The 25,106-nt window shown below is 40.9% G+C and overlaps 1 long non-coding RNA gene across 1 annotated transcript; it reads right to left on the bottom strand.

Annotated features, from left to right (window-relative positions):
• Nucleotides 1–5,226: 5,226 nt before the first annotated feature.
• LOC115474970 lies at nt 5,227–21,635 on the bottom strand. Its single transcript, XR_003942952.1, has 3 exons — nt 21,626–21,635; nt 8,613–8,622; nt 5,227–5,312 (listed from the first exon to the last, which is right to left on the bottom strand). It is a non-coding gene; the product is annotated as an uncharacterized LOC115474970 (long non-coding RNA).
• Between the last annotated feature and the right edge of the window lie 3,471 nt (nt 21,636–25,106).

The raw sequence follows: 25,106 nt of genomic DNA, 5'->3' as shown, positions 1-25,106 counted from the left end.
ATTGAACATCATGCTGGCAATCATGATTTCCAAAAGAAACCCAAACATTTAGAAAAAGAAAATCAACAACAATTATTCACAGAAGCAGAGAAAATTATTACAGGAATTTCAGGACTGCTAGGTGTTTAGATGAGCAGTTTAGTAGTGACAGTTAGTGGAAGTATCTGCTGTAGTCCCTAATGTTGCATGCGTAAACTCTAATTAGTGCCATTTAATGCTGATAACTGTTTGTCAGTGGCCAATTATCAGAACCGATTGGCTTGTTAAACAATTAAGTTGTGGCGTAAATTGGCCATGCAATTTTAGTTGCCATATATAGAATCTGGGGGTTAATGTATGGTTAAGCACACAGCAACAGTAGAAGTACCACAAATACCTAGGTCTTGATTATCCTAGTGCAAACTTCTTCGGGACAAGACAGCAGTTTGATTCAGAAGCAGTCATGTGACCGCCAAAAGTAAGCCCTGGAACCTTTAACAGAAACTGTGCTAGCAGCGTCCGTGCCACAGCAGCATGTGCCCGAGAAGCAGATTGCACTCCTTGGGGCAAGCTCAATCTAGAGGGTAGAGAAGGGAAAGTATGTTTATGCTTTTTAGTATATTGTTTATAGTTTGGGGGATGGTGATGTGGTCCCAAGGCAACGATTGGGGGGGGGGGGGTTATTGGGAATTTTAGAAAGGAAAAGGGATGGGATTTGATATGCTGCCAGTTTACATATTATATATAGTTATTTATTTTGTACCTTGGGTAATAAAGAGTTAAGGGGCCTTTTTACAAAGGCACTCCAAAAAGTGGCCTGTGGTAGTGTGGGCGCTTGTATTAGACACGTGCTGGATCATTTCTCCACTGCGTCTGGAAAAAAGTGGTTTTATTGGGGGCCGGGAAACGGACGTGCGGCAAAACAAAAACCAGCGCATGTCTATTTATGTCCTGAGCTCTTAATACCACTCATTAACTTAATGGTAAGGTCTCACGCGTTACACACATGGTAACCGTCCAACATGCACCAACTGCTGATTACCGTCAGGAACGCCCCTGCGGTAGAAAATAAAACATTATTTTCTACAGTGGGTTTTTGGCAGGGGCGTAGCCAGACTTTGGTGGGAGGGGGGTCGAGCCCGAGGTGAGAGGGCACATTTTAGCCCCCCCCCCCCCCCCCCCGGTGCCACTGATCCCTGCCACCGCCACCACCACCAACTTTGACCCCCCCCCCCGGCCGATGACCCTGCCGAGAGTCTTGACCCCCCACCAGCCGCCAACCCTCCCCTGCTGCCGCTGTCGCCTATCTTTGCTGGCGGGGGACCCCAACCCCCATCAGCCAAGGTCCTCTTCTTCCGGCGCAAGGCTTCATTCTGTTTCTGTGAGTTTCTGTGAGTTTCTGCAGGACGTCAGACTCACAGAAACAGAACGAAGCCTTGCGCCGGAAAAAGAGGACCTTGGCTGGCAGGGGTTGGGGTCCCCTGCCAGCAAAGGTAGCCGACGGCGACGACAGTGGGGGTGAGGTTGGCGGCGGGAGGGGGGTCGAGTGGGTCGTCAGCAGGGGTGTCCAGGGACAAATCTATGGGGGCCCAGGCCCCCGTGGCCCCATGTAGCTATGCCACTGGTTTTTGGCACACGCCAAACTCATAATTACTACCAGGTATACATGCTAGCCGGGTGGTAGTGCCAATTTGACATGTGCTGCATGCACATAGGCCCTTACATGCCTTTGCAAAAGGGTCCCTAAGTGATTTTGCCCAGAGTCACAAGGAGCTGTAGTGGGAATTGAACCCAGGTCTGCTGGTGTGCAGGCCACTGCACTACCCATGAGGCTACTCCACCACTCCCAAAAGTTTGTGGATGTTAATTGGGTAGGTAGAAGAAGGTATCATTTTTGCCAACCTTACTAGGATTTTAGAGGGAGCGTTATCTGATACCAATGATCTCCCATGGGAAGGCTTCAATTTGATTGTTTGATGAATTAGGTGTAAAATTTGTATTGCTAAATTGTGGAACAATTAAAGCTAATACAGATGTAGTTTGTCTGACAGAGACTTGGTTATAAAGGAGAGGATTTTTATTTAGTGCAGGGGATTCCATTGAATTATTCAATAATTCAATTGAAGTCCTTGTGCTTTGATTCCCTTGATTAGGTGGAGTATGTATAGCGCTTTTTTATTGTCTGCTGAACCTTTTAGCAGCAGAATAGGATAATGTCTTACAAAATATAGAGGAATTGGTTATCTTTTCCCCAATATTGTGATCTTAGGGGATTTTAATGTACATATGGATGGGGGAAAGGGGGTGCAAGTTGAGGATTTTGTTTCCTTAACAATTGATTTAGATTTGATACAATGGATCCGTGAGCCAACCCATCAGGAGGCCATACTTTGGATTTAATATTATCTAATATTTTCATAAATATTATTATAAAAGAGGCGAATTGTCAAAGGTTATCATGGGTGGATCATGCAGCGGTGATATTTAAAGTTGTTGGGGGGGTGTTCACGTTACCTGAGGGGAATCCGCTGGATTTATTGCCTTTGAAAGCTTACTGGAATTTTAATCTTTATCACTAGAGAAGAAAGTGGATGTCTGGCAAACAACCTAGTATGAGACGCTAGGGTCTGTGGCCCCACTGCACCAGGTGGGGGTTTCTTTTGGTGGTGGGAACCCATTGGTATCATGCAAGTTTACATTTATTGAAACATCAGATACAGCGCTATGAATGGTTCTGTGGAAGCACTGGACCACTATCAGGCTTATTTTTCAAAGAGAAGGACACCCGTCTTTCAACACAAATCGGGAGATGGGCGTCCTTCTCCCAGGGTCGCCCAAATTGGCATAATCGAAAGCCGATTTGGGGCGCCCTCAACTGCTTTCTGTTGTGGGGATGACCGAAGTTCCCGGGGGCGTGTCGGAAGCATAGCGAAGGTGGGACTGGAGCATGCTTAACACATGGGTGTCTTTGGCCGATAATGGAAAAAAGAAGGGCGTCCCTGACGAGCTCTTGCCCAACTTTACTTGGTCCATTTTTTTCTTGCATCCAAGCCTCAAAAATGTGCCCAAACTGACCAGATGACCACCGGAGGGAACCGGGGATGACCTCCCCTTACTCCCCTAGTGGTCACCAACCCCCTCCCACGCTAAAAAAAACTTTTAAAATATTTTTTGCCAGCCTCTATGTCAGCCTCAAATGTCATACCCAGATCCCTGACAGCAGTATGCAGGTCTCTGGAGCACTTTTAGTGGGTGCAATGCACTTCAGGCAGGCGGACCCAGGCCCATCCCCCCACCACCTGTTACACTTGTGGTGGTAAATGTGAGCCCTTCAAAACCCACCACAAGCCACTGTACCCACATGTACGTGCCCCCTTCACACCTTAGGGCTATGGTAGTGTTGTACAGTTGTGGGGAGTGGGTTCTGGGGGGCTCAGCACCCAAGGTAAGGGAGCTATGCACCTGGGAGCAATTTCTGAAGTCCACTGCAGTGCCCCCTAAGGTGCCTGGTTGGTGTCCTGGCATGTGAGGGGGACCAGTGCACTATGATTGCTGGGTCCTCCCACGACCAAAGAGCTTGCATTTGGTCATTTCTAAGATGGGCGTCCTCAGTTTCCATTATCGCCGAAAAACGGGGACGACCATCTCTAAGGACGACCATCTCTAAGGTCGACCTAAATGTTGAGATTTGGGCGTCCCTGACCGTATTATTGAAATGAAAGATGGATGCCCATCTTGTTTCAATAATACATTTCAGTTGGTGCAAATGGCTGTGCCTAAAGTTAGGTGTGATTCGCGGGTATAACTGCTATTCTGTAAACTGCACCTAAGCATAGCTTATAGAACGGTGCTTTTTCAGCACCAATTTTTTTGGCACCATATATAGAATCTAGTCCTATACATGTATCATCTGTGGTTACCAGTGCAGTACAGGATTTTTTTAAAATTAATGTTGCTTACCCATAGGGCATACTATGAAAAAGTTCCTCAGATACTTCTTGTGTTTACTATATCCATATACGCCCATTAAGACATTACATTCTAAAGACATGTTGATGTTAACAATTCCTCCGGTGATTAGGACCCATCTTGCAACCACTAGAAAGGGGGCTTATTTTTACTTAGCACATTACTGGTGGAATGCACTTCCTTTGATGGTATGAGCTGAGAAGTCTTTTAAATACTTTAAGCGGTTACTTACAGCTCATTATTTTGCTCTTGCATTTGGTGTTAATCTCGCTGAGGACTGACTGGAGTTGGTCCCTGGGTAATTTTAGTAATTTTCCACTACTTTTACTATGAGTATGAGTGGTCTTGTATGCTTGACTGTTTCCTTTCCGACTTTTGTAGTTCTACTTTGATGTTTTTTAATGCTTTTATATTATTTTAAAATTTGTACATTGCTGTGACTTGTTTATGCAAAAAGCCTAGTGCTATAGTAACTTCAATAAACTGTAACTGTAACCTGTTGCTGCATTTGTTCGCTAGCTGTTATGCACGCTAAACCATGCATTAACCCCTAGATTCTATAAAGTTGCATGCCCAAATTTCCAGTTATCATGCAAATTTGGGCGTGCAAGTTATAGAATAGTGCCAGTTGTATGCCTAACAACTGTTAAATTAGGCACCAATTGGCCTTAGGTACCTTAAGTGGCATTGATTGGTACTAATTGGCACTAATTCATAGATATGCACATAAGTGCACTTAGGGGTTATTTTATAAACATAGGGCTAGATTCTATATATGGTGCCTGAAAAATCTGTATGGAAAAGAAATATGCCTAGGTGTATTCTCTAAAGTATGCCTAAACGTTATAGAATAGCCTTAAATTTTCACAAGGTATATAGAATATGCTAAGTGGCTCTCCAAATGACCGAATTTAGTCACGTCCATTTAGGCCACATTTTACTTGGGGTAAATCCTGACACTTAAATTAGGCACAGGGCGGGTGTACACTAATAATGTGCATAGATTGTAGAAATGCCTATGTCCTACCCATGGCCATGCCCCCTTTTCAACTTTGTGACTTAGAACTTAGGCACATCACGTTACAGAAAACACTTAGAGCCCATTTCTATATATAGCTCCTGAAATTAATGCGTGCTGGGCAATTACTCCTAAGTGTATTCTAAATACCACGTGTAAATCTACTTGTGGTATTTAGATTATGCTTAGGTGTAGTTTATGTGACTGAATCTACACGCATTCCTTTATGCCTACGAAAGGCTGGCTTAAAACCCTGCATGTAGATTTACACACACTAGCCCATATTTTATAACAACGCATGTAGATTTTGGAATGCCTAAGAAATGTCAATTTCCACACCCCCTAACTTTGCCCCTTTTTGCCTGTGCGTGTTATAATTTAAGCACAGTGTATTACAGAATATGCTTCGAAATGTAAACGCGTAAATTCTCATTTTTACCAATTAGTGCTCATTATTGCTTGTTAAGAGCTGTTAACAATGCTTAACAGCTTGTTAAAACAACTTATCTACATGCGTAGTTATAAAATACAATTAGATTTACGCGTGGTTCCGGGGGTTAGCGAGTTGTGTGTGTAAAACTCTATTAATGCCAATTAGTGCTGATAATTGCTTGTTAACATCCAATTAACAATACAGATTAGCTTGTTAACTAATTAAGTTATGTGCATAGTTATAGAATACGCTTTGATTTCCACATGGCAATCTCGGTGTTGTTTACCTATTAAGTATAGAGTCTATTTTAGAGTTGCTTGTTTGATATTTAAGATTCGTACGCAACAAGTCTTAGAGATATTAGCAGCAAGGCTTCATATATATCAACCAAATTGATTTTTGAGATCGGCAACTCAGAAGTTACTTGATGTTCCATCGCATCATGAGATACATTCTGATGAGTATAGAAGTAAGACCTTTTACACTGCTGGCCCAGTTTACTGGAATAAGTTACCAATATGAATAAAGAATATTATAGGTTTGAAAGAATTTAAAAAAGAGCTCAAGACATTGTTATTTATGCAAGCTTACAGCTGGGGTGGTGAATGATGATTGAATACTAGTCTCAGGATGTTGATTTTGAAGATATTTTTGTAATGTTGTTTGTATGTCTTAGGTTGTTTTTATATTATGCAGGTAATAAAGAATCTCTCATCAAAAAACTACAAACTACTCTTAATACTGCAGCTAGACTTGTATTCAAAGCTTCAACATTTGGTAGGGCTTCTCCATTACTAAGTTAAACTGGCTTCTAATCAAAGTTAGAATCATCTTTAAAAGACACACATTCATCTACAAAATAATGTATGGTATGACCCCAGATTATATGTTGAAATTGATAGATCTGCCAGCCTGTAAATCAACAATTAAATCAAGAGAATATCTCACGTTACATTTTCCCATTTATAAAAACATCAAATATAAATCTACACTGTGAGAGATTTTTCACATTTAGGATCAAAATGGTGGAATTCCATTCCCAGTGAGATAAAATGTATTTCCAATTACCTAACATTTTATAAATTCCTAAAGGCCTTTATTTTTAATAATGTTTTGCATTAATTAGGTAATGGACTAAACAGAAAATATTATGACTTCTTATTCAACTAGTGTAATCTAAAGTTCAAATTGATACTGTTTTCTGCTTGCTTGAAACAATATATTGTATGTATTTCTATTATCTATTGTCAGATTGTAAGCCACATAGAACTGAATAATTAGAATTCGGATTATGTGGGATATAAGCATCAATAAATAAATTATGTAATCTGCAGAGAACTTTGGATCTAGCAGAATAAAAATTTTAAAATAAATATAGAATCAGGGCTATCGCCTAAATGCTACAGTACACAACTACAAAGGGGACGAGCACATAGGTGGGTCAGGAGGAAGTCTTGCAATTGTACATGTAATTTATAGAATACTATGACTTGCACACTCAACTGCCAATTTTAGGTGTCACCATTTACATCAGCCTTTTATTTTTTTATTTTTGTTACATTTGTACCCCGCGCTTTCCCACTCATGGCAGGCTCAATGCGGCTTACATGGGGCAATGGAGGGTTAAGTGACTTGCCTTTGACTTGGCGTAAGTGCTTGCACCTAAATTAGGCGCGTACACGTCAACTTACATTCTACGCTATAATAGCACTCTTTCTTGATTCTAATCCTAAGTGCTTAACATACTTTAATAAAAGGGCCCCTATGTACTGTGTTGCATGCTTGAAATTTGCACAGTCTTTTAAAATGTTGTAAGGGACAGTGACATTTTCATGTGGAAGGAAGCCGAAAAGATAGGAGAAATGTTTTAAAGCATGATATAATTTCAACCTCAAGACTCTATTTTTAAAATTCTATTCTGGATCATAATACAACTCCTTTACAGAATGTTGACTGTCCTATGTCTCAGACACAGCGTACTAGTTTTTTGAGAAATGAGAACATTCAAAACGAGAAGAAATGAGTACAGTATGGAACTGATTGATCTTGATTGCTGCTACACTCAGTGATTATTACCGCAAAGATGGAAAACTGTAATTTTTCAAACACAGCTGAATAGGCATAATCTTTGACACTTGCAGTTTCTGGCTAAGACATGATACATAAATTACAGGACAGATCTGAGGTTCAGAAATAGGACACATATTTATGGTATTACTCTATAAAACCAAGCCATATTTCATCAAAATGTTTATACAGTTAAAAATAAAATATATTTTGGAGCATCATATTACAAATAAAAGGCATCTACATGTGTAATTCTGTCAATTATAAATGTAATAATATTCAGGACCTGCAGAGTAAAAACAGCAGTTTAAAGATCCCATTGTTCAGACCCATCAAATTGTTCTACCATTGTATTTCAAGGAGGAAAATGCAGAAGCCACGGTGTCAATGTGAAGATAAATATAAATTTATACTAATGTATTCATGAACTAAAGGGTCAATTAATCTGAGAGATCTGAGACTCCACTAGGCAAATCAGTCAATATTTTAAAAGTTGTGGGTGCCTAGCTGAAAAATCATTAACTAATCATGCCCATTTAAAAACTGACCCATACTGAGCACTTACAATATTTTGTTTAAAATGTTGCATGATTTGGCCCCGGCCCAGTTGTAGTCACTTGTGAATACAGTTGTTCCTGCATGTCACTTGTATTCCATGAGTCAAGAACTTCTCAGGTTGCAGGGTCTCCGGTTTTCAAAACATGTACAAACTTGTGAAAAGCTTTTACCACTGCGTAGACTCTGCAATGGATTTCCTTCCCTATACAGCTTTTTTAGATCTGATCTTCTGACTTTCTGGAAGCAACTTAAAACATATTTGTTTTACCATGCCATTCTTGCATAGGTTGACGAGGTTGATCTGATTAAACGCAGATGATTTATTATTTCCGCTGATTGTAATTTTAGATTTTGTGTGCGTTGTTCTGTGTTTGTGAATGATATAGTGCTAGCTGTGATCTGCTTCAAATTGTAGATGGATGGTATAAAAGTGTTTTACATAAAATACAAACACTTGGCACTTAAATTTTGGGCACTGAAAAAGTAGACAGTGGCCCTTTTACTAAAGCTTAGCACTTGCTAACAGAATTAGCCTGTGCCAAATGCTAAGAAGCATATAGATATAAAATGGGCTTCTTGGCAGTTAACACATGCGAAGCTTTAGTAAAGGGACCCTTAAGTTAAGACTTTAGACAGGGCCACATAGAAGTATGCTGACATTAGATAAACAATGTGGTGAGATAGGCCACATATATAGAGGGCAGAGGGTAAAGTCCCCAGGTGAGGTAAAACAACCTAAGTACCCACTAACATAAGCTTTTCTGAAAGGCATTCCCCTTTGTGCTAGACTTCTTCTTAAGGATACCTTTGGGGTGTAGGGAAGCTGAAGCAGGGCTTATTTTGGGGGCATGCAGTTAATGAAAGTTTCATTAGTTCCTTTCCCACTGTTAGCATGGCCCTAAAACATTCCCCATATAGACATGCTATTCATGTTTCAAGGTGTTAGTGTCAAACTGTCAGCAGATGACTCTTATCTAGGCATAAGAACATAAGAGTTGTCTTACTGAGCCAGTCCAAAGGTCCATCTAGCCCAGTATTCTGTTACTAATAGCGGCCATCTAAGGTCACAAACACCTGGCAGAGTCCTAAAAATTAGCAAGGTTCCATGCTACTTAACCCCAGAGATAAGCAGTGGCTTTCTTCAGGTCTAACTTAACAATGGTTTATAGACTTTTCCTCCAGGAATTTGTCCAAACCTTTTTTAAACCCAACTATATTAATTGCTTTTACCACTTGCGCCAGCAATGAGTTCCAGATATATCTATACATTAAGTGAAAAATAGTTTCTCCTATTTGTTTTAAATGTGCTACTGTGTAGCTTCAAGGAGGGTCCCCTCATCTTTGTACTTTGAAAGAGTAAACAATTGATTTGCATTCATTCATTCCACTCCACTCAGGATTTTATAGGCCTCTATCATGTCTCTCCTCAGTCTTCTCATCTCCAAGCTGAAGAACCCTAACCTCTTTAGCTTTTCCTCATATAAGAACCTTTCTATCCCCTTCATCATTTTAGTCGCCCTAGTAAAATGAATAGGTAAATATATAGACAGAATGAAAGAGGAAAACTTGAAAGGAACAACTTGAGACCTAATAATAAGACAATATACATATTTAACAGCACTGAAATTCAAATAACAGAGATGTGATGTAAGCATAATAGTGATGGAATATCTAATAAGCACACAATTAGAACATTCAAAATAACATTCTATGATATGAGTGCTTTTTTTTTTTTTTTTACAATACAGCTTACCATATAGCTGAGGGGCCAAGTGGAGATATATACATGGGGACAAGATGTGTTGTACTGAGTCAGTTGGGATAAATAGATGGGTGGCTAAACTAAAGGCAAGATCTTTGTATAGATAATCAAGATATAAGGAACTGGTCTACATTATAGTGTGTGTAGCAAGCTATTCCAGGTGCAGAGTGGTATATAGTCAGTCACTCTATATATATAAAAGGCTTGGGCCCTATGAATTAATAAACATACAAACTCAGTTGTCAACATTTTGTCCTCTTTTCACTCCTTCCTAAAATCTGGCCCTTGATCTTCAAGATGCTTAAAAAAAAGGTGATGTAGAAGTCATAAAAGCCAGATTTGTACAAAACATCCATTTGGCTACAGTTTTTTGTAAGGTTTTTTTATGTCTTTTAACTTTTTATTAGATCCAGCATGACATAAACAAAATGATTACTGCCATTTTCTCAATCCAAAACAGATTGGTTTTGTTTTCTCTCCTGAACAAATCAATCCCCCCCAAAACTTATTTTTGCCACACAGTGCATCACTCATCCATCCACCCACACATCTACCCATATGGTTTTTATTCTTTAAATACTGCTACTGCCTTTTTGCTACTTATTGAGAGTAGATGCAATCGAACTGTTTGATTTCCAAGCTCTAAAGGAAAAAAGCTGTGAGAAAGATTTCCCATTTTCATTCTGCCTTTGTTGAAATGTTGGTTGTATTAATACTAGAGCTGTACTGAATAGCACATTTTACTATTCGGCCAAATACGAATAATGACAAATATTTAGCCAAATATGAATACCGAATATGAACAATGGGCATTGAGCTTTAACATAATAAATAATAAAAGAAGCAATAATTAAAGAATCAAATCAGAGACCAAGTGTTTATTTCAGTAGGATTTATTAAAATAGAGCCCTGGATTATTTATATTCAAATGTAAATCACTATTCAGCCACATATGAATAATGTATTTGGGGCACTATTTGGGGCCAAATCGAATTGAATACAAATATTCGGTACAGCCCTAATTAATACAAAAAGAGTTTTGGTAATAACAAGGAGGGGAGGAGTGCCCTAGTGGTTAGAGCACTAGTCTTGACATCCAGAGGTACCTGGTTCAAATCCCCCCACTGATCCTTGTGGTCCTGGGCAAGTTACTTAACCTTCCATTGCCTAAGGTACAAACTTAGATTGTGAGCTCTCTGGGGACAGGGAAATACCCAGTACACCTAAGTATAACTCACCTTGAGCTGCTACTGAAAAAACATGCAAGCAAAATATAAAATAAATAACTAAACATATTTTCTCAGCAAGAAAATATGGGAGAAAGAGAAACATAGATAGGAACTATTGTAGAGGAGGCTAACTGTTTAGCAAAACAAATGAGCTGGAAGTTGTTATTAAAGAAAATGTAATGTAAACAGTTCCCCTAATTCAATGGTCTGTAAATCCTCTTGTCTTAATTGGTTTAGAAATCATGCACTGTAATCTGAGACAGAAGGATCTCAGCCGGTTTTCCTCAACACTGTGTGGAATCACATTAAGCAGAAAACAATAGGAGATTTGACAGCTCTCTGTCTGTAGGGGCACTTAATGCTAATCTGCTATGGAGTCTAATACAATTATTGGGGATTATAGGATTGCTGTTGATACACAGATTAGGGAACTCCCATTGAGGAGATGTTTGAGGCATTGCAAATTTCAAACTAATCAGAAATCAGGCATGAAAAAATGCATGTGTTTAAACGTTTAGCCTTTCAAAATATAAGAACAACTAGAAGGCTAGTGTAGGAGGTAGAGAACAAGGTTGAAATAACTGTAACAATATTTGATTAATATTATGTTTGTAAACAACCCATATAAGAAATCTAGGAAGAGCAGCTATAGAATGATCTATCAGAATTAGGAACCTCAGCATACAACAACCTTACTGTATACTGGAAAGATGTTAGAGGTTTCCAGATGCATAAGAAAATAAGGTTATTGGACATAACCTCTACTTCAGATGCATAAGCAAACATGCAGAAAGCCTTATGGTAGATCCCGTACTCTACTGTGAAATAAGTGCAAAAAAATACACAGCATGCTATAATCAATGAGCATGAAAATTACTGCTGTGTTAAAATAGCAGCAGTAATCCACAGCTCATTGCTAAATATCACCTTTCCTCTCAGTGCCTGAGCGATGCTTGGCTCAGCACTGACAGGAATGGTGACATTAAAAACACACACACACACACAAGGGTGATATGGCATTTGTATTGCGAAGAGGAGCCTAATGGTTAGTGCAGTGGACTTTGATCCTGTGGAACTGGGTCTGATTCCCACTACAGCTTCTTGTGACTCTGGGTGAGTCACTTAACACTTCCCCAAGTACAAATAAGTACCTGTATATACTATGTAAACCACTTTGAATGTCGTTGTAAAAACCCCAGAAAGGTGGTATAGATCCTTTTCTTTCCCTTTAACCTGATTCCCTAACCCAACACCTGTTCCTGCCCCTGAAAAAAAATGGTGTGTAGGACCCACCCCACCACCACCACCTGCCCCAACCATTGAAAAAAATCCATGGTAGTCTATTGGCTCCGCTCCCTCCTCAATTCACCTACCTACTTCACAAAAAAATCCCAGGTAGTCTAGTGGCCTCCATTTATCCATCCACCCACCCACCTTATTCATAAAAAATCTCTGGTAGTCTAGTGGCTTCTCTCCTTTCATATCACTCCACTCACCTATTTCAAAAACGTCCCTGGTAATCTAGTGGGATTTCCCACCCCCACCCCATAACCCTTCCTAGGCCCTCAGCCCTGTACTTTAAAGAGGCAGGAGCAATGCTCATTCACTCCTGCCTCCAGTGACATCATCTGCAAAATGGCGGCGTAATGCACCACTCGGGATCATATTGCCATATCGCCTGGTGCTGAACAGGACAGGGCACTGTCATTTTGCAGATGATGGTGCATTTAGGTTGCATTTTAGAACTTGGTATAACATCAGTTTAGAGCACAGATACGAGCTGAGGGAAGTCTCTTTTTACTAAAATGGTCAGTGGTCTTCATCATAAAGCATATGGGGACAGACTTAAAGATCTCAATATGTATAGTTTGGAAGAAAGGGCGGAGAGGGGAGATACGATAGAGACATTTAGATACCTATGTAGCATAAATGCACAGGAAGTAAGTCTCTTTCAATTAAAAGGAAGCTCTGGAAAGAGGGGACATAGAATGAAGGTGAAAGGGGATAGACTCAGAAGTAACCTTAGGAAATATTTCATCACAGAAAGGGTGGTGAATTCATGGAACGGCCTCCCGGTGGAAGTGGTGGAGATAGAAACAGTATCTGAATTCAACAGAGCTTGGGACAAATACATAGGATCTCTAAGTGAGTGATAGGAAGAATAGATTTCATGGATAGGCAGACTAAATAGTCCACATGGTCTTTATCTGCCTGCAGTTTTCTATGTTTCAATGTTTTGCTATATAAATTGCTTGTTACTGAATATTAGCTGATTAGTTGGAGAGTTCATTTCCTTTCTCCTGTGCCCTGAGCCTTTTACTAACAAGCTATTCATTAAGGAGGATTATACATTGTTTCACATTTCTTCTAAATTGCACATTCAAGTATTTACTTTTAGTTTTATTTGCTTCTAAGAAACCATCATTTTTTTTTTCCTGTCCACCATACAAGGATGAGCTGGTAACTTTGGCACCAGGAAAACATTATTGAGGTACCTATACAACATGAGGGGATACTTTAGGTGATACATACATGTACAAATCTTTAGAATACTGCCATATATTCACATATGTATGTAAATACACACACATATGCCAATGTGTTGCCTAAGCACAATTCCATAACTGCATGCATATCTCCAATAGCTTGCAGTCTGCAGATGGCCATACACATGGGTTAGCATCTGGGTAGAGCATAGATGGAAAACAAAGTTATGTGTGTAACTTATAGAATACCATATTATGCGCCTGTCTTTGGAATATAGGCATACACACTTATGCTAGCTTTATGGCTTTCATAAGTGCTTGACCCTGAATGCATATATACCAAGTACAGGCCGACTGAATTTCAGTTTTGACTTCAGCACCAAAACTGGCCTGAAATTCATATTTGGTCGTGTTTTTGGCTGCCAGTGCCAACTCCAGTCTCAAAATGGCTGCTGTGACCTTCATCAGCCATTTTGAGATTGGAGCTGGCACTGGCAGCCATTTTGATGCATGGACCAGCTTGGAGAGGAGTTGGGGATTGTTCCTGCCCCCACTAGCTACCAACAACACGGTAGGCTAAGGAATGGGGGATGCTGCTATTGCTACTGACAGGTGGGTCCAGGGGGGGGCTCTTTCCCAGGGGGGGAGAAAGGGAGTAGGTGCTGCTCACGGGCCAGGCTAGGGTACTTTTGTTTTTGGTTTTGTTTTCAGACGACGCTTAACATCCGGTTGTGGCTACAGAATCAATTTCAGCCAAAACCAAAAATCTTGGTTTTGGATGAGGCTCTAATACCCAGTCATGAATGTATTCTATAAGAAGGGAAAGCAGGCACCTACTTTCCTTGTATAATATATTCTAATGAGTGCTTTCTGGGTACCACTATACAGTGGATGAATGGTTATAGAATTATCCCATGTAGAATTCCAAACACACAAAGTAGTACAGTTTATCTCCCCTCTGAGTCCCCTCACCCCCCCCCCCCCCCCTAAAAAAGAAACTCAGATAAAAATGATTAAAACTAGGTCTGATTTTAGGTTTTAACTGATAAATACCAATAAAGCACTCCTGCTGCAAAACAAATGAACTCGGTATTTATTGCATAAACACTAAAAAACCACTTCTTCCCCTAATGCTCTCTCGCCCCTCCACTACTATGCACCAACTTACACCAATCATTGACATGATATAAGTTGGTATGCCAAACTTTTGGAGTGTTGCAGTGGCTTTGTATCTGTAATGGCTTAGTATTCTGTAATGGCTTAGGTACCAATTTCTAGAATTGCCCCAATAGGTTACAGTATTTTCTAATGTACATGTAGAAATGTTTTCCCCTCTCATGCCCCACCTAAACTCTGCCCATGTGAACTCTTTGAAACATATGTGCCATTGAATACTAGCACCTACAAACCAGTGGTGTAGCCATGGGTCAGCCAGGGTGGGCCAGTGCCCACCCAATTTGGACTCAGGACTACCCAACATTGTGGACCCTTGCTGTGGTTGGTGGGAATCCCTAAACTCCACCAGTTGAAGATTTCCTCCTTCTCGGGCAGCCAGCACTCTTCCAAATGTCAGCCGGCAGCACTCACCTGAAGCTGACACCAACACCAGCCCCTCTGCAAGTGCTCAGTTTTTGTACATGCGCAAACACTGAGCATGTGCAGCCTGCTGGCAGTAGCGTCAGCTTCAGGCAAGTGCTGCCAGCCATAGGAGCTGGCTCTGTGGGTGCTTGAGCACTCCCAACATTCAGAAAATTTGTTGTATGTGTCCAGGGAGAGGTTATTTCCATTGGGCATAGCAACCTCAATAATTTTGAAAAGTTGGCTCCTATGCTGCTGGCTGTTGTATGGAAGAGTGCTGGCTCCCAAGGAGGAGGAAATCTTCAGCTGACAGGATTTGGGGATCCCTGCCAGCTCAAGTATTTAATATTTTGCATTGATGGGTGGGCAGAGAGCGGAGCTAGAAGGGGGATGAATTCCATGCCCACCTTCCTTGGGCTCAAGCCCAATCAAAATAGGCCATCTGACTACGTCTGTAGTACGAACAGAATAGTGCTTAACAGGATAATGGTCATTTAGACACATATGTGTTCACATACACAATTAAATGACTAGAATTTAAGGCATGGAAATTCCTGCATTAACTGACAAACATGGAATGGGAAAGGGAATGGGCAGGGGCTGCACATTAACTGTTAATGCAGCAAATGAGGAGCAGATAATGAGACTTCATTATGCACTAATTAGGCAGCTTGACCCTTAGCAGTTTTACCACAAGATTACTATTAGGGGTCACAATGGCCATTTTTGAACCCAGGGCCTTCAGAGCAGGTGATATTGTATGATTGGGCACCAGAATAAGTGTATAGTCTTATTGGCTTTCCTGTTAGGAATTTTGAACGTTCCTTTAGACGTCGCCTAGAATTACATTACCCAACTTCTAAAAAGGTACTATTCAAATCTGTATTCTCTTTATCATTAGCTTATCAGGCTGCAAAATGATGAAATGCTTTGCCAATTACAAAAAGAACATTATCCCATCATAAATTATTCCACAAACAATTGAAAACATTTTTATTTCAGAACTTTATGTAGCTTAAAGACTGAAAGATGCTTGTTTTATTTATTTATTTATTTTATTTTATTTGTTACATTAGTATCCCACATTTTCCCACCTTTTTGCAGGCTCAATGTGGCTTACATAATACCATTAGGCGATCGCCAATTCTGGTATGAACAAAATACAGAGTAAAGTTGTAGTAGGGTAAAGCTCATGTGTGACAAAAACATTTGGGGATCATAAGGAGGAGGAAGGGTTTAATTATTTCCAGTATGGTTTTGGTTTCGTTGTGTTGCAGGGTTCAGGCATTTAGGTTGGATCATTAGGGTATGCCTTTAAGAACAGGTTAGGTTTTAGTGCTTTCTGGAAGTTTAAGTGGTCATAAGTTGTTTTCACGGCGCTTGGTAATGCGTTCCATAGTTGCGTGCTTATATAGGAGAAGCTGAATGCATAGGTTGTTTTATATTTTAGACCTTTGCAACTTGGGTAGTGGAGATTTAGGTAAGTTTGTGATGATATTGTAGTGTTTCTAGTTGGTAGGACTTTGAGTTCAGTCATGTATCCTGGCGCTTCACCGTAGATAATTTTGTGTACCAGGGTGCAGATTTTGAACGCAATACGTTCTTTGATTGGGAGCCAATGCAATTTTTCTCGTCAAATCTCATTTTGCCAAATATGAGCCTGGCTGCTAAGTTTTGAGCAGTTTGGAGTTTCTTTATGATTTATTGTTAAGCTCCTAGGAACTCCTAGTTCTTCTTTTGCAGGCCACACTGAACTTCATGGAGGTATCTGGCAGGTTACAAATGTTAGATATAATGTAGGTAGGCATCGCTTCTACTCACAATAGACACCAGAAATCCCCGAGGCTGGAGATTAACCAAGGGACATGAGGGCTAGTGACTTTGGTGGGAGAATGCTAATGCCTTGGGAAAGATTGGGAGGGCTTGTTCTGGAGGGGGATCGAACATCATGGGAGATCAGTCTTTCTTGAGGAATTAGATATTGGGGGATATTGAGGAGGAGCACAGGAGCAGCAATTTTGGAAGGCCGCCCCCATGTACATGTATTTTCCTCACATGCAGCCTTTTGAAATTACTGCTCCCACTGACCATGGGAAGGCATGGACATCGGGATTCCCCCTCCATACACTTTCTAAACTAGGGCTCATAACGTTGTGGTACACAGTAACTTTAACTACAGTGAAAAAAATAAGAGGTGAACACTTTTATCTGGTTGTTTATATTATATCAACCATTTGTGTTTTCTATTGCTGTAGTTGAGAAGTCTTCAATAATGGCTCAGTCATACAACTTATTGTGTCTGAGATCCACCATGAACCGGGGCAGCATTTATCCAGTTCAAGCACTGGACATGATTCCTCCACCACTCAACACCTGCTTGAGTATTAAAAATCTCTGTTCCTCACTGCTAATTGCTTTTTCAAAGTGTTGTAAAAGTGCTGGATACAAGAAGGATTGTAAGTTCTGCTATAGCTAGAGTGTTGTCATTTACAATAAAGACTGCAACAAGGACTAATTAACACTTAGCTGACAGGTGGCAAGGTGGCAAGCAGAGGGACCTCTCCTGGAAGCATCTGTCCTCTTCAAGAAGAAGAAAATGCAGATTGGAGGACCTGGAGTATCTTGAATGTGAACCAGCAGACAATTTTTGAGCTCATCTGGAACTGGCAACGCTGTACTATAGAAAAGTTTGTAGCTTACCTAAGCATTATAAAAGTAGTTCAGAAACACTTAAAAGGGAAAACCAGCTTTAAAAAAAAAAAACAAATAATGATTAGTTTCTTTGTTTAATTTTTTACTATTAAAATCTTAGGACCAATATACTAAGAGAAATATATAAATAAATAGCCAGCTATATGTGGCTATTCCGCGGCATAATTCAGATATCCTGAATATCCTTACAACCACCTTGGCACTATCTGAATAAAGGGGTCCTTTTACTAAGCCACGGTAAAAAGTGGCCTGCCGTAGTGCAAGCTTATCTTTTGGATGTGCGCTGGGTCATTTTTTACTGCATCTAGAAAAAGGGGCCTTTTTTTAAGGGGCCGGAAAAAGGACGTGTGCTAAAATTGAAACCAGCGTGCATCCATTTTTGGCCAGAAACCTTACCACCACCCATTGACCTAGCGGTAAAGTCTTACATGCTACCCACGTGGTAAGCATGCAGCACGCGTCAACTGCCATTTACTGCCAGATAGCACGCCAAAACTGAAATTACTGCCTGGGACACACGGTAGCTGGGCAGTAATGCCGATTTGGCAGACGCTGAACTCACATAGGCCCTTACGCTCCTTTGTACAAGGGCCTCAAAGTTAGGTAAATAACTTTTCTGTGCCCCCAACAGTTACAATATAGGCCTTGCATTTACCATTCATTAATTTATGAAGTTAAAGAATGGTAAGTGCACTAATTTACCATTCTTTACCATACTTTAAAACTACTCACAAAGATGTAAACTATAGAGGATAATATACAGTACTTAAAGGGATGAAACAAATTTAACAGAAAAAATCCAAGTGACCAACCAAACAGCTGAGCAGGAGCTTCAAAAATAAAGTTTATTGGGACCCGACACAGTCCATGTTTCGGCTAAAATGCCGTCTTCAGGGGTCTATAAACAATATTGATTTGCAAATTTATAATTTAGAAATACAATAAAACAATATTTAAAATATAAAATGAAACTACAGAAATTAATACAGTAATCATAATAAAAATGTTAATAATAGTAAAAACATATAGAGATGCAGAACTGTCTAAGCGTATTCTATAACGTGATGCACATAAATTCTAACTCATATAATTGAAAAGGGGGCAGGGAATGGGTGGGTCATGGGCATTTCTAAAATCTATGTGCTTGGTTATAAAATACACCCGGTCTGTGCGTAATTTAGGCATCAGCATTTATATCAAGATTTACTTGGCGTAACTGCCCACAACTAAATTTAGTCACTCGAATGGGTGCTTCGCGTTTTTTGTAAACTGCATGGAAATTTAGGCTTATTCTATAAAGTACGCCTAAATTCAGGCATACTTTATAGAATACGTCTAGGCGTATTTCATTTTGGTAACAATTTTTTAGGTGTGATATATAGAAACTAATCCTATGCGCTGACCAGCTATGTCCGCTGAATATTCACAGACAGTCAGTTAAGTGATATGTAACCAGCCAGGAGCCATCCTTGGCCATTAAAAATAGTGCTGAATATCAGGCAGAAAGTATTGTAGTGTTTAACTGCAAGGCAGCCATTCATGTAGGAGGGGAATGAGTGTTTCCCCAAGCAAAGCACACAACTTATAGAATACTCAAGTGAGTACGCAGGATATACATTTAGGCCCCCCTCATTTACGCCTTCCATTGACATGGCATAAGTGAGTGCGCTTAAAAGTTAGCACATAATTGCTGACTTATTCTAGTATTCTATAACAGATTTGGGGGTCCTTTTACCAAGCTGCGGTAAAAAGGTCCCTGCAGTAGCAGCGGGGGCTATTTTTGATGCACGCCAGGGCCCTTTTTACCGCAGCAAGTAAAAAAGCCCTTAAAAAAGACATGACCATGCAGTAAGATTAGTCTTACCATGTGGCCGTGCGGGAGGGAAGCACTTACTGCCACCTATTGAGGTGGTAGTAAGGGCTCCCGCGGTTACCCTGTGGTAACTGGGCAGCGCTGATTATCGCTGGGTTAGCGTCACACTAGAAATTCCGGAATAGTTTTCAATAGCACTGGAAATGGCATGCGGTCAAGGCAGAACTACCGCCAGCGGCCACATTGGGCCGGCACTAGTTCCGGGTTACTGCGTGGCAACTCTTTAATAAAAGGGCCCCTCGGTGCACTAATTTGCCATTAAGGAATACTAGCACTCTGATTTTTTTGTGCCTATCTTTTAACGCCATTTATAGAATTGCTCTCTATAGCTCAGGTACATCATGTACAGTTTTCTTCAGGATCAATATATCTACTGGAGAATGTAGCACATGCTAGGTGTGAGCCTTAAAGTAAATGTACACAGCAGAAAAGCTGCTAATTAAAGAAAAACAAGCAGGAATGTGTAAGCACAAATGCTGTGTGAGATCCATTGCACCTTTGAACTGTTAATAGGAGGACTGGGCTGTTATTCTGGTATCATCTGCTTCATTTTTGCCTCCTTACATGGGCTTTAGCTGCTGCTATGGAAGGTTAAAAGAGCTTTACTGTAAAATAAAAAAGAACAAAATTATCCTTTTTCTTTCTAATATAACTGCAGCTAAAATTCAAGAATGTATGCACAGTCTCATGTGCAATCTAAGTGGGCCTTTTCCAAAGGCATTAAAAATAAGCATGCGCTAAACACTAGAGATGTCCATATATTCCTATGAGTGTCTCTAGCGTTTAGTGCGTGCTAAAAACACTACAGTGCCTTTGTAAAAGACCTCCTAAATGTTTCAAGGCCTGTGCTGTAAATAAAATGCATCCATTTCAAACCATTTCAGAATTACGGAATTTATTAGAGCTTGATATACCATGTATCATGACATATTATGTTTATTAAAACTTTCTATACTGCCCTAGCTGACTGGCACATCTGAGTGGTTTACAAATTTAAAAATATAAACTTTAAAAGTAGAAAGGAACTACAACAATTCAATAGGAAAGAAACCAAGCCGTCAACAAAGAGACTAAAGCTTAAGGGAAACCAACAAAGTGTGTGGATGGTAGGGGGAGAGGGTGGGATGGAGGGCAGAACAAAATAGTACTAAGGGGAAAAAAAGGATGGAAGGAACAGATGATGAACCAACCACAAGCGTCATCAATAACTAGCTACTCAAATGAAAAGCTTCATTGAATAGTCAGGTTTTTAAAGCTACTTTAAAGTTCTTGAAAGAGGGTTCAGAATGCATAGAGAGAGGGAGAGAATTCCAATAGTGAGGGGCCATAAAGAAGAAATCACGGTGATGCGTGAACTCAAGCTGTGCTGCTTTGGTACTGGGAAGACTGGGAAGAACAAGGCGTTGATCATTTAAAGAGCAGGAGGATCCTTTTACAAAGGTGTGCTAGCATTTTTAGAGCACACTAAAAATAAGCACATGCTAAATGTTAGAGTCGCCCATATATTTCTATGGGCGTCTTTCACGTTTAGTGTGTGCAAATGATTAGCGCGCACTAAAAACACTAGCGTGCTTTTGTAAAAGGACCCCTAAAAGCATCACACAATGCTTGTAATCTAAGACTAGGAATCAAATTAATAATTATCAAATGACCTTTGTATGCTTAGGGGGGATTCTATATATGGCGCCTAAAAAATCCACACGGAAAACATTTCCGCCTAAGCGTATTCTATAAGTGGCACCTAGATTTAGGTGTGGTATATAGAATATGTTTAGTTGATATACCAGCGCCTAAAACTATACGCACCAATTTATACTAACAACAACATGACATAAATTCTGGCATGTAGATTTAGGCGCACTGGGCTATATTCAATAACTATGCACATAAATTTTGGAAAGCTCACGAAACGCCCATAACTATACCCCTTTTTGCCTGTACGCATTAGAAGTTAGGCGCACTGCATTACAGAATACGCTTAGGGAGCTGTGCTTGTAAATTCTAACTATTGCCAATTAGTGCTCATTATTGCTTCTTGAGTGCTATCAACGCTAATTAGCTTGTTAAGCCAAATAATTTATGTGTTGTTATAGAATAGAGCCTGGAATTCAGAGTGAATCTCTAGTGTGCTATATAGAATTTGGGGGCTAGGGGGGGACTCCTATAAATGGCACTCAAAATGGGTACTGGAAAAAAATTGGCGCTATTCTATAAAGAGTGCCCATTCCGATACCTAACTGTAGGTGTCAGACTTACACCTGCAGAAATCTGGTGTAAATGCTGGCACCCAAGTTAGGCTCGCTGAGGCAGTATTCTGTAACTATGCACACAACTTTTCTGAATGCCCATGACACACCCATAGCTACTCCCCCTTTTGAATTATGGGTTAGTATAGTTATTTTGCTAACGAGAAATGCTATTTCTTTTTCTCCTGATCGCATGGCTGTATGTGTATGACAAGTGATATACTAGCAGTTTCAGAGTGTCTGTTCCGTGCACCAACACTTGTATGAGATTTATTTTATAAGCTGCATACTTTCAACAGTGTTGTATCCACACATCCAATAGAAACTCCTGATGCAGGCCTTTGGCCGAAACACAGGCCCGTGTTGAGTTGAGTCAGTGGATTGAATGAAATAAAGCTCTGTCTATTGATTTGGTTCCTTCACTGTGGCTGTGTTCCTGTTCTTTTAGTAGAATTAGGTGCCACATCTTAAAGAATAGTGTGCAAATCCTAAGTGGTGTCAATTAATTCCAATCATTGGTTGTTAGCACCCAATTATCGGTAGTTAAAAGCTTGTTAATTAATTTGTGCATGCATCTTGGACACATGCCCAAATTTGAGTGCACAAATTTGGGAACCGTGTACACAATCCAGGGGTTAGTGTACAGGAAAACTCTTACTCAAAACGCAATAAAACATTTTGCTGTAATTGTGCATTTTCCGCACGCTAAGCACACATTAATTTTTTAAATTATTTTTGAAGTGACACAGAATGGGCATGTCTGCCTAAATAAATATAAAAGGGCTTTAAAACTGTTTTGCTTCAGCAAGCGTTTGACATCCCTTCTTAAGGGAAAGTTTTGGACTGCCTGAACAATGTTGGATTTTGATGTTTTACATTATGATTATGTTGTATGTTTTGTGAAATGTCTGTTATTATTATGAATGTGCATTGTTCCCCATTCAGGGTTGTAGATGTGGGGGGTTATACACTTTTAAATAAATAAATCAGCTAACGTGTTTTGATTAGCGTGCATTACCTGGTTAGCGCAGAGTTAATGTGGGAGCTGATAGCGTCTCATAAATAAGTACATAAGTAATGCCATACTGGGAAAAGACCAAGGGTCCATCGAGCCCAGCATCCTGTCCACGACAGCGGCCAATCCAGGCCAAGGGCACCTGGCAAGCTTCCCAGGTGGTATATGCTTCTGTGTCCCATGCACTAATGGAAAAATTAGAATGGAATCTGTAAAAAGAAAAGAGAAAAAAGCCATGTTTTACAACCATTTTAAGACTTGGCTTAGTGCGTGGGTAAGTCCAGTATTAAAACACTAAGGGCCCTGTTTACTAAGCTGCGCTAGAGGTGCGTTAGTGCTTTTAGTGCGCGCTAACCAATAGCACGCATTAACTGAGTAGGTGCCCACAATAGTCCTACACAGCGCGTTCTAATTTTTGTGCACATGCTAAAAACAGAAAAATGTCTAAACAGCGGCACAAAGCAGCAGGTGGACATTTTGCTTGCAAAAACGTCCAAATTGCTATTTTTGAAACTTATTTTTAAGGCTTCTTCTGTGCAGGTCATCTGTAGTGCATCCAAATCACAAAGGGGCATATTGGGGGCATGTTGGGGGGGGGGGTGGAATTTGGACATTCCCATAACTTAGATGTTTTTCTGCCATAATGGAACAAAGCAAAAATGTTAGGCCTAAAATTTACACCTTTCGGTGTGAACCTGTTTCATTCACAACTAAGGGCCCTGTTTACTAAGGTGCGCTAGCATTTTTAGCGCACGCTAAAATTAACATGCACTAAACACTAGAGACACCCATATATTCCTATGTATGTCTCTAGTGTTAACGTGTGCTAAAAACGCTAGCATACCTATAGAGTGGCTTAGTAAACAAGGGCCTAAGTCATAAAAAGGTCCCTAAATGACCAGAGGCAGGGCCGGTCTTAGGCAGAGGTGACCAAGGCGGCCACATAGGGCCCCACGCCTAAGGGGGCCCCGCGTGGCGTGCCTCAACTCTGCCTCGCTCGTGCCTCCACTCCGACCTCCGCCGCTGCTCACCTTAGTCGTCTGAGATGATCCCCATTCCCGTGGCTCAGCCACTCCGCTCCTGCCACCACCGGCGCAGCGCCCACCACCGGCTTGGGCCCGCTGAGCCCGCCGTCAGCTCCCGAGTCCCCGGACCCCGGCGACTGAGCGATGCCAGCGAGCCAGTCCAGGCAGCTACAGCCCCGCCCCCAACGGCGACGACAGACAGTTGTAGCGCGACAGCTCACCTCCAGGCTCCAGCTTCCCCCTCAATGTCCCACCTTCTGATGTATTTCCTGTTTCCAGACGCGAGGGCAGGAGTCACTGAGTGGGAAAAGCTGGAGCCTGGTTGGAGGTGGTGAGGACGTGAGGTGAGCCATCGTTGCTGACGCCAACAGTTGTGCACTTATGCCAAATCGGAAATCGAAATCGGATTCCATGCAGGCAGGAGATCAGGAGAAGTGTCTCTCTCATCTAACAATGCTTGCGGACGGTGCAAGGGTTGGAAATGTCTGCCTCCCTGAGAGGAATTTGGCCCAACAACATTAGTTGCTGGAGAAGCTGAGCAAGTAAGATCTTCTGGCTTGGAAGAGGCTGTTTCTAACATAATACTACTACTACTAACATTTCTAAAGCGCTACTAGGGTTACGCAGCGCTGTACAATTTAAACATAGAAGAACAGACCCTGCTCAAAGAGCTTACAATCTAAAAGACAAGAGAACAATCTAAAGACAAGTGTACAATCTAGAGGACAAGTGAACAGTTAATCTGATAGGGTGGATAGATTGGGGCATTCTATATTTCTCAAGCGGTTAGGCACCGAAGGCAGCATTGAAGAGGTGAGTTTTAAGCAGAGATTTGAAGATGGGTAGGGAGGGGGCATGGCGTATGGGTAAAGGAAGATTGTTCCAGGCATAGGGTGAGGCAAGGCAGAATGAGCGGAGCCTGGAGTTGGCAGTGGTGGAGAAGGGTACTGAGAGAAGGGCTTTGTCCTGTGAGCGGAGGTTACGGGCGGGAACATAGGGGGAGATGAGGGTGGAGAGGTAGTGAGGAGCCGCAGACTGAGTGCATTTGTAGGTAAGGAGAAGGAGCTTGAATTGTATGCGATATCTGATCGGAAGCCAATGAAGTGATTTGAGGAGAGGGGTGATATGAGTATATCGGTTCTGGCGGAATATAAGA

Source organism: Microcaecilia unicolor, chromosome 7 (assembly GCF_901765095.1).
Source record: "Microcaecilia unicolor chromosome 7, aMicUni1.1, whole genome shotgun sequence".
Lineage (NCBI taxonomy): Eukaryota > Metazoa > Chordata > Amphibia > Gymnophiona > Siphonopidae > Microcaecilia > Microcaecilia unicolor.
The sequence above is the reverse complement of the archived record's forward strand: the minus strand, read 5'-3'. Positions and strand labels throughout refer to the sequence as shown.